Source organism: Zalophus californianus, chromosome 11 (assembly GCF_009762305.2).
Source record: "Zalophus californianus isolate mZalCal1 chromosome 11, mZalCal1.pri.v2, whole genome shotgun sequence".
Taxonomy (NCBI): Eukaryota; Metazoa; Chordata; class Mammalia; order Carnivora; family Otariidae; genus Zalophus; species Zalophus californianus.
The window spans coordinates 51,213,089-51,224,212 of NC_045605.1; the positions used below are offsets into that span (position 1 = coordinate 51,213,089).

Sequence of the window (11,124 nt, forward strand, 5' to 3'; positions counted from 1 at the left end):
CAGCCAATTATATAAGGCAATTAATAACAAAAGCAAAGAAACACATTGACAACAATACAATAATAGTGGGGGACTTTAACACCCCTCTGACTGAAATGGACAGATCATCTAAGCAAAAGATCAACAAGGAAATAAAGACTTTAAATGACACACTGGACCAAATGGACTTCACAGACATATTCAGAACATTCCATCCCAAAGCAAAGGAATACACATTCTTCTCTAGTGCCCATGGAACATGCTCCAGAATTGATCACATCCTAGGTCACAAATCAGGTCTCAATCGGTACCAAAAGATTGGGATCATTCCCTGCATATTTTCAGACCACAATGCTTTGAAACTAGAACTCAACCACAAGAGGAAAGTCGGAAAGAACTCAAATACATGGAGGCTAAAGAGCATCCTACTAAAGAATGAATGGGTCAACCAAGAAATTAAAGAAGAATTAAAAAAATTCATGGAAACCAATGACAATGAAAACACAACTGTTCAAAATCTTTGGGATACAGCAAAGGCAGTCCTGAGAGGAAAGTATATAGCAATACAAGCCTTCCTCAAGAAACAAGAAAGGTCTCAAATACACAACCTAACCCTACACCTAAAGGAGCTGGAGAAAGAACAGCAAATAAAGCCTAAACCCAGCAGGAGAAGAGAAATCATAAAGATCAGAGCAGAAATCAATGAAATAGAAACCAAAAGAACAGTAGAACAGATCAACGAAACTAGGAGCTGGTTCTTTGAAAGAATTAACAAGATTGATAAACCCCTGGCCAGACTGATCAAAAAGAAAAGAGAAATGACCCAAATCAACAAAATCATGAATGAAAGAGGAGAGATCACAACCAACACCAAAGAAATACAAACAATTATAAGAACATATTATGAGCAACTCTATGCCAGCAAATTAGATAACCTGGAAGAAATGGGTGCATTCCTAGAGATGTATCAACTACCAAAATTGAACCAGGAAGAAATAGAAAACCTGAACAGACCTATAACCACTAAGGAAATTGAAACAGTCATCAAAAATCTCCCAACAAACAAAAGCCCAGGGCCAGATGGCTTCCCAGGGGAATTCTATCAGACATTTCAAGAAGAATTAATACCTATTCTCCTGAAACTGTTCCAAAAAATAGAAATGGAAGGGAAACTTCCAAACTCATTTTATGAGGCCAGCATTACCTTGATCCCAAACCAGACAAAGACCCCATCAAAAAAGAGAATTACAGACCAATATCCTTGATGAACATGGATGCAAAAATTCTCACCAAAATACTAGCCAATAGGATCCAACAGTACATTAAAAGGATTATTCACCACGACCAAGTGGGATTTATCCCTGGGCTGCAAGGATGGTTCAACATCTGTAAATCAATCAATGTGATACAATACATTAACAAAAGAAAGAACAAGAATCATATGATCCTCTCAATAGATGCAGAAAAAGCATTTGACAAAGTACAGCATCCTTTCTTGATCAAAACTCTTCAGAGTATAGGGATAGAGGGTACATACCTCAATATCATAAAAGCCATCTATGAAAAACCTACAGCCAATATCATTCTCAATGGGGAAAGGCTGAGAGCCTTTCCCCTAAGGTCAGGAACGCGGCAGGGATGTCCACTCTCACCACTGCTATTCAACATAGTATTAGAAGTCTTAGCCACAGCAATTAGACAACAAAAAGAAATCAAAGGCATCCAAATCGGCAAAGAGGAAGTCAAACTCTCACTCTTTGCAGATGATATGATACTGTATGTGGAAAACCCAAAAGACTCCACCCCAAAACTGCTAGAACTCATACAGGAATTCAGTAAAGTAGCAGGATATAAAATCAATGCACAGAAATCAGTGGCATTCCTATACACCAACAACAAGACAGAAGAGAGACAAATCAAGGAGTCGATCCCATTTACAATTGCACCCAAAACCATTAGATACCTAGGAATAAATCTAACCAAAGAGGCAAAGGATCTATACTCAGAAAACTATAAAATACTCATGAAAGAAATTGAAGAAGACACAAAGAAATGGAAAAACGTTCCATGCTCATGGATTGGGAGAATCAACATTGTGAAGATGTCAATGCTACCTAGAGCAATCTACACATTCAATGCAATCCCCATCAAAATACCATCCACTTTTTTCAAAGAAATGGAACAAATAATCCTAAAATTTGTATGGAACCAGAAGAGACCCAGAATAGCCAGAGGAATACTGAAATAGTAAAGCAAAGCTGGCGGCATCACAATTCCGGACTTCCAGCTCTATTACAAAGCTGTCATCATCAAGACAGTATGGTACTGGCACAAAAACAGACACATCGATCAATGGAACAGAATCGAGAGCCCAGAAATGGACCCTCAACTCTATGGTCAACTTATCTTTGACAAAGCAGGAAAGAATGTCCAATGGAAAAGAGACAGTCTCTTCAACAAACTGTGTTGGGAATATTGGACAGCCACATGCAGAAGAATGAAACTGGACCATTTCCTTACACCACACACAAAAATAGACTCCAAATGGTTGAAAGACCTAAACGTGAGACAGGAGTCCATCCAAATCCTAAAGGAGAACACAGGTAGCAACCTTTTCGACCTTAGCCGCAGCAACTTCTTCCTAGAAACATCGCCAAAGGCACGGGAAGCCAGGGCAAAAATGAACTATTGGGATTTCATCAAGATAAAAAGCTTTTGCACAGCAAAAGAAACAGTCCACAAAACCAAAAGACAACCGACAGAATGGGAGAAAATATTTGCAAATGACATATCAGATAAATGGCTACTATCCAAAATCTATAAAGAACTTATCAAACTCAACACCCAAAGAACAAATAATCCAATCAAGAAATGGGCAGAAGACATGAACGGGCTTTTCTCCAAAGAAGACATCCAAATGGCCAACAGGCACATGAAAAAGTGCTCAACATCGCTCGGCATCAGGGAAATCCAAATCAAAACCTCAATGAGATACCACCTCACACCCGTCAGAATGGCTAAAATTAACAAGTCAGGGAACGACAGATGTTGGCGGGGATGTGGAGAAAGGGGAACCCTCCTACACTGTTGGTGGGAATGCAAACTGGTGCAACCCCTCTAGAAAACAGTATGGAGGTTCCTCAAACAGTTGAAATTAGAGCTACCGTTCGATCCAGCAATTGCACTACTGGGTATTTACCACAAAGATACAAATGTAGGGACCCGAAGGGGTACGTGTACCCCAATGTTTATAGCAGCAATGTCCACCATAGCCAAACTGTGGAAAGAGCCAAGATGCCCATCAACAGATGAATGGATAAAGAAGATGTGGTATATATACACAATGGAATATTATGCAGCCATCAAAAGGAATGAGATCTTGCCATTTGCAACGACGTGGATGGAACTGGAGGGTGTTATGCTGAGTGAAATAAGTCAATCAGAGAAAGACATGTATCACATGACCTCACTGATATGAGGAATTCTTAATCTCAGGAAAGAAACTGAGTTTTACTGGAGTGGTTGGGGGTGGGAGGGATGGGGTGGCTGGGTGATAGCATTGGGGAGGGTATGTGCTACGGTGAGCGCTGTGAATTGTGCAAGACTGTTGAATCACAGTTCTGTACTTCTGAAACAAATAACGCAACATATTTTAAGAAAAAAGAGAAAGAAGAAGATAACAGGAGAGGAAGAAAAGGGGAGTATGTCAGAGGGGGAGACGAACCATGAGAGATGATGGACTCTGAAAAACAAACTGAGGGTTCTAGAGGGGAGGGGTGGGGGGATGGGTTAGCCTGGTGATGGGTATTGAGGAGGGCACGTTCTGCATGGAGCTTGGGTGTTATGAACAAACAATGAATCATGGAACACTGCACCAAAAACTAATGATGTAGTATATGGTGATTAACATAACAATAAAAAAATTTAAAAAAAAAAGAGTTTGTATGTGTCAGCTAACACTTCCAAAAATAATTTTAAAATATATGCACTATAGATGATGAAGGGATAAAGAAAATAAAGAGAATGTGGTTATACACAGACACACAGGAGTATAATTCAACCATAAAAAAAAAAACTCCAAAATCTTGCCATTTGCAACAACATGGATGGACTTTGAGGGTGTTATGCTAAGTGAAATAAGTCAGACAGAGAAAGACAAATGCCATATGAGTTCCTTTATATGTGGAATCTAAACAAACAATACAAGCTTGTAGATACAGAGAACAGATTTGTGGTTGCCAGAAGTGGGGGTAGGGGTGAGTGAAATGGGTGAAGGGAGTCAAAAGGTACAAACTTCTGGTTATAAAATGAATAAATCAGAGGGATAAAATTACAGCATGGGGACTACAGTTAGTAATGCTATATTACGTATTTGAAAGTTCTGAAAATTGCTTAAGAGAGTAAATCTTAAAAGTCCCCATAAAAGAAAAAAAATTCTTTGTAACTATTTATAGTGATCAATATTAACTAGATTGATTGTGATGATCACTTTGCAATATACCCAAATATCAAGTCATTGCTATATTCCTGAAACTAATATAATGTTATATGCCAATTATACCTCAAAAAATAAATTTAAAACATTAAATATAAGCACTAATTCAAATTGTCTGAGAAAATACTCTTGCTGCTATTTAGGACCTGCAGTTAGGTTAAGGAACAAAAGTGAATTTATTCGTGGCCTCATACAATCTTTGAAGGATATTTAAAGTGTGACTTATGAGTAAGTTTTGAATGTATTCAAATATAAATAAGCTATAGTCACTTTGCTCATAAGGCTCATTATCAAAAGGAGAAACATTAGTATAAATACGTCTTTTTAAATTTCTTAGGCACGTTTCCTAAATTTAAATGATATTATTGACTGTTTGCTCAAGGTTCTCAGGGACTTGGTTTTCATTTGTTTATTCCACCAGTAGGAACAGATGCATATAGTGCTGTCATGAAAATTACATAGTGCACTTAGGAAAAGTACACCAAATCATTTTTTAATCAGAAGAAGAAGATAATGTCCATAATTTGTTGAACATCAACACTATGCCAGACATGAGCTAAGTGAGTTATATGCTTGAGTGGATTTACTCTTTATAAGAGCCCTGTGAAGACAGAAATAATGACATACCTGTTTCAAAAATGAGGAAATTGAGCATCACAGGAGTTAAGTCACTTACCCAAGGTAAATTAAATCATCCGGGATGGCCGACTCCAACGTTCTGATTCCACATGCTGCCTCTGGCAGTGCACTGTATTTGGAGGAACGAAAGTATTGAGTTTGGGAAAATACAGTCCTCAGGGGCCCTTGATCATGACAAGACTGTGGATTCTGTAAGAAAGGGAGTGTCCTATCAGCCAGGCTGTAATCTGGACAGATGGACAGTCCACATCTGTAATGTCAGACAACCTCCAATTCCTTACCTGTGTGACATCTAAGTTTGAAAGGAGTAACTGGATGGTGGTGGGGAAGAGTGTGTGTTGATTCTCCCACCCTCAGGACTTCAATGGTAACCTTTTAAAAGGTAGGCTCCATAAAACCAGATGGAAACTTCTGGTATTAGGAAACCCCAGTTCCTACAAGGAGCCAATAATCCCTCCATCCCAACCTCTGTTTCCACCCTGCCATGAAACCTCTGGACTAATTTACCGTGGTCTGAGCATAGCATACATGTGAAGACACTCTGCCTGCCTGGATACGGTGATCATACTGATTATTGGCAATGAACAACAGCTACAATAAGCTGACCACAACAGACAAAGGCATACAAAGTAGCAGCCAATTCCTTGGGAGCCAAGGGTAGCTCCAGAGATCCTATGTTAGGCACAGCTATCAATCCAGGCACAGTATCTGCTGCCACCATAGCTACTCCACAGACTCACAGGCTGGAACACACTGACCAGCCCCAACATACCAGGAAATAGCCCCAGTCCCCTAGGAAGAGAAGGGGGCTGGAGTAACATCACATAATCATCTTCCATCTGTTTATTTAAGAGTTTTTCTGGGGTGCTTGGGTGGCTCAGAGGGTTAAGCATCTGCCTTCAGCTCAGGTCATAATCCCAGGGTCCTGGGATCCAACCCCACATCAGGCTCCCTGCTCAGCGGGAAGCCTGCTTCTCCCTCTCCCTCTACCATTCCCCCTGCTTGTGTTCTCTTGCTCTCTGTCAAATAAATAAATAAAATCTTTTTAAAAAGTGTTTCCTTTCAAGATAATGATGAACATAAACTTTGTGTGATCACTGTAGCCAATTGCTAAGCAAGTGTGTGGTATATATAAAAAGCAAAAACAAAAACAAAAACTTAAACACCCTGGCTAGCATGTAGATGTTTGCATTCATTTTTAGGAAGTACTTAGTCTGCCCAGCAATCTGATAGGAAGAGGGAAAGGGGCTTCAAACAGCATTAGTATATCACTTTACTGAAGATAGAAAAAAATGTCCATTGATCGTATCAAAGAATAGCGGGAGATGGAGTGTGAGTTTAGGAAATGTACAGGAACGTGATAAACCACCTCTCAAAGCATCATGACAATGCTCTTATTGCACTCAATTTATAAATGTTAGGCATCTTAACCTTGGCATTTCAGCTATTTATAAGCAGTATATGTGGTTCTGCATCTATCACAGGGTCAGGTTTTAACAAAAATTTTATTTTTCATAAACTTTCATTGAGTCATAGTTAGCTATGTGTTGCTTTCATAAATTTTTCATTTGTTGCTATAGATACAATGAGATCAATAGCTCTTTTAACAAAAAAATTACACATTTGAAATCCTATATCCAATCCAGCAAAAAGTCCTATTATTTACCTACAAAATGTTTCCCAAATCAGAGCACTACTCATTACCCTTGGTCCATAAACCAATCCACAATTCCATCTGTCCTCAACAAGAGCAATGTAACTTCCTCACTGACCTCCCTCCTCCCCCCTTGTCCCCCAGGAAATAGTGGGAAAGGATCTTTTGAAAATACAACTTAAATCATTCCTCTTACTACTCAAAACTCTCCCATGGATTTCCATAACATTTTTTTAAGTTTTTATTTAAATTCTAGTTAGTTAACATATAGTGTTGTATTGGTTTCAGGAGTAGAATTCAGTGATCCGTCACTTACATAAAACACCCAGTGCTCATCACAAATGTCCTCCTTAATACCCATCACCCATTTAGCCCATCCCCCACCCACTTCCCCTCCAGCAACCCTCAGTTTTATTCTCTATAGTTAAGAGTCTCTTATGGTTTGCCTCCCTCATTTTTTTTTTCCTCTCCCCTATGTTCATCTATTTGTTTCTTAAATTCCACATGAGTGAAATAATATGGTATTTGTCTTTCTCTGACTGACTTATTTCACTTAGCATAATACACTCTCGCTCCACCTGTGTTGTTGAAAATGGCAACATTTCATTCTTTTGATGGCTGAGTAATATTTCACTATGTGTGTGTGTATGTTTGTGTGTGTGTGTGTGTGTGTGTGTGTGTGTGTATGTGAGTCCATGTTTGGGCTCTTTCCATAATCTGGCTGTCATTGCTAATGCTGCTATAAACATCTGTATTTTTGTAGCCTTTGGGTAAATACCTAGTAGTGCAATTGCTGGGTCATAGGGTAGCTCCATTTTTAACTTTTTGAGGAACCTCCATACTCTTTTCCAGAGTGGCTGCACCAGTTTGCATTCCCACCAACAGTGTAAGAAGGTTTTTACACTGGTGAGGACATTTCACTATGTCCTCACCAATAGCCGTTGTTTCCCATTGATAATTTTAGCCATTTTGACAGGTGTAAGTTGGTAACTCCTCGTGGTTTTGATTTGCATTTCTCTGATGATGAGTGATGCTGAGCATCTTTTCATGTGTCTGTTGGCCATCTGGATGTCTTCTTTGGAGAAATGTCTATTCATGTCTTCAGCCCATTCCTTAACTGGATTATTTGTTTCTTGGGTGTTGAGTTTGATATGTTCTTTATAGATTTTAGATTCCCATAACATTTAGATTACAGTCCAAACAACTAAGTGTGAACCCTCCTGTCTTCTGAATGTCATCTCCTACTCTCTTCTCTCTAGCTTCTCTCTAGCACTTGCATCACACAGAGTTTTACATCTGCTCTTCCCTCTGCCTGGTGCAGTGTTTTCCTGAATCAGGCTTGGCAGACTTTGCCTTCATTTAAGTCTTTTCTCAAGGGTCTCCTCAGAAGAGCGGTCACTGAGTGGCCTATGTAAAACATATCTTCTTCAGCCATTTACCCTATTTTATTTTTTTCCTTTATAACATTTATCATTACCTGAAATTGTTTGGTTCTTTGTGAATTATTAATTATCTGTGTGCTTTATGAAGGTAAAAAAGAATAAAAGCAAAAACAAACCTTTCAGAGCTCTTACCCAACCTATGCATTTATTGTTGAGTAAGTTAACAGAATAATTTCGAAATTAAATAATTGTTACTATTTTAATAATGAGTCAGATCTGCAAGAATGCTACATGTTATGCTGGGTATAAATATTAAAGGTCAGTGGATAAATGTCATAATAATATAAGGTTCACCAAGGAAAGAAAGTCCATCTACTTGGAGAAAGAATGGGGAACTTCATAGAAACAATGAATTTACTTGACCTTCACAACAAGTCTATGTAGTAGATAATATTACACCCATTTCACAGATAAGAAAACTGAAGTTCAAGAGGTTAAATACTTTTTCAGTTAGGACTTGGTATTATCTGACTTGAACACTAAATTTAGATCTATCTGAGTCCAAAGCCTGTTCTTTTTATTTTTTGGCTGTGTTTTATGAGTCATAGTTTGTCCTGGGATGATCCTGCCATACATATAAGCAGAGCAATGCCCTGGGAGTAGTATGCTTTAGCTTTAGGCAGACACATAGCTTCTAAGTTCAGTTTTACCACTTTCTCCTAACTAGACAACAGATACATAACTTGTTTTCTGTGATTCTCAATTTTCTCATGTATAAAGCAAGAGTAACTTGTCAGTGTCTTGTAAATATTAAGTTAAATAATTAATGTAAATTACTTAGTACAATGCCTACAACATAGTGATTATTCCCTATAGGCTTCTTCAATCCTCTGGACCCAGTTCTAGATCTATGATCTAACTATGATACAAATTTCTCTTTGGACACTTACTGAACATTTGTCAGTGAAAGTAGTTTTCTCATGAAATTCCATACTCCTACTGACAAGTATAGTTCCTCAAGAGTTGAAACATAAATAAACAGATATTTTAAAAATACCTTTGTAGAACCAGGGCAAGGAGGGCTGCGGGCAGGAGCTGCAGGAGCCTGGGACCCAGCTGAGCTGCCTCGTTGTGATGACCAGCGTGGTTAAGACAGTATACACTCTGCAACCCCCTGCTGTGCAGAGTGGCGGCCTGCCGGCAGACACACAAACTCGAGCCACTTCTAAGAGCCTATTACCCGTTAAGTCCAAAGAAGTGGATGTTTCCAGACTTCATTCAGGAGATTCAGAGAACGATGTTACAAAAATCACCAAACCGAGAGGAGAGAATGGGCAGGTAAAAGCTGCAGACACCGCCCTGAGGAAGAACGTCAGAAAGCGCTACAGACCGCTGAGTAAGCAGAAATCAGAGGAAGAGCTCAAGGATAAGAACCAGCTCTTAGAGGCCATCAACAAGCAGCTGTACCAGAAGTTGACTGAAACACAGGGAGAACTGAAGGACCTGACCCAAAAGGTGGAGCTGCTGGAGAAGTTTCAAGACAACTGCTTGGCAATTTTGGAGAGCAAGGGCCTCAACCCAGTTTTAGGCAGTGAGACCCTGGCATCACAGCGGGAATCCACTGCAGATCACATGGACTCTATGTTGCAAGATGAGCTGAAGTTTTTTAACGAAATGGCCAAAAAGCAGATGGAGGAGTTATAGGCCTTAAAAGTCAAGTTGAAGATGAAAGAAGAAGAGAGGGCCTGGTTCCTAGAACAGCAGACATTTGTAACAGTCAAGTAAATGATTTTACAGCAGCCCTGGAGGAAATGGAGCAGCTATTAGAAATGTGATAGGGCGCCTGGGTAGCTCAGTTGGTTAAGCAACTGCCTTCAGCTCAGGTCATGATCCTGGAGTCCTGGGATCGAGTCCCGCATCGGGCTCCCTGCTCAGCGGGGAGTCTGCTTCTCCCTCTGACCCTCCCCCCTCTCATGTGCTCTCTCTCTCTCTTGCTCTCTCAAATAAATAAATAAAATCTTTAAAAAAATTAAAAAATTAAAAAAAAAAAAAGAAAGAAATGTGATAAAAAGCAAGTGACCAGATGGCTCCCACAGGGGAAGCCACTCAGGACATCTGCTTCTTGGCAGCATGACCTTCTAGGACTCACCGTCTGCAGAATGGAGACATTTGCTGCAGTAGGATTAAGGACAGTCTATACTAGAATGGCGCTTCCTCCTTCAGGCAAGCGAACGCCACCCTCGGACTGGTGGGTTCCCCCAAACCTCACACACACATAATCAAGGCCGACAAGGGCTGGGGGGGTAGGGAAGCTTGGATCGACCTTCTAGGCAACAAAGCGGCAGGCCATTAGAATCAGGAGACTAAACCAACCACAGCCACAGGATCCCAAAAGTCACATTCAGATGCGTAGGAAGAAAACCTTAATTGTGCAGTTGGAGTGCAGAGGCTCCACGGGAGACATCAGTGAGAAGCGATGCTGTCCCCTTCTAACTTGGAACACATTCTGTCTCATCCTAGTTGGGCTCTAGACCTCATTGTAAATTAATGAACGTGAAGTTATTGAAATGGCTTAATAAATGGGGTGAAGGTATAAATAGCAATAACATCTACCTGAAATAGTACACCTTGGAGCTTTTAACCTAAAAAAAAATTAAAAAATAAAAATACCTTTGTAAATTCAGAGCACATAAAGTAAGAATAGATTTTTAATTTGGTTTAATTCTTCAGATTTCAAAATAAAATTTGATTCCAGAGCCCACCTTAGAAATTACAGTTCCTTCATTATTTAAAAAGGTTAGCATTGCTATATTGTTTTCCACTAAATGATGAATATAGAAGTATGTCTATTATATAGAAATATTCCTTAGTTTTCTATCATACTTGATTTATTTTTCTCTTGTGGCAACCAGTTATTTCCCAGTACATCAGTCCTCTTCATATGTTAGGCAAAACTCATGTGGCTCTCAGGAGAG

At 39.5% G+C, this 11,124-nt stretch overlaps 1 pseudogene; it reads left to right on the forward strand.

Annotated features, from left to right (window-relative positions):
* The first annotated feature begins 5,202 nt into the window (after positions 1-5,202).
* Positions 5,203-9,984, forward strand: LOC113913689 (annotated as a pseudogene).
* The last annotated feature ends 1,140 nt before the right edge of the window (positions 9,985-11,124 follow it).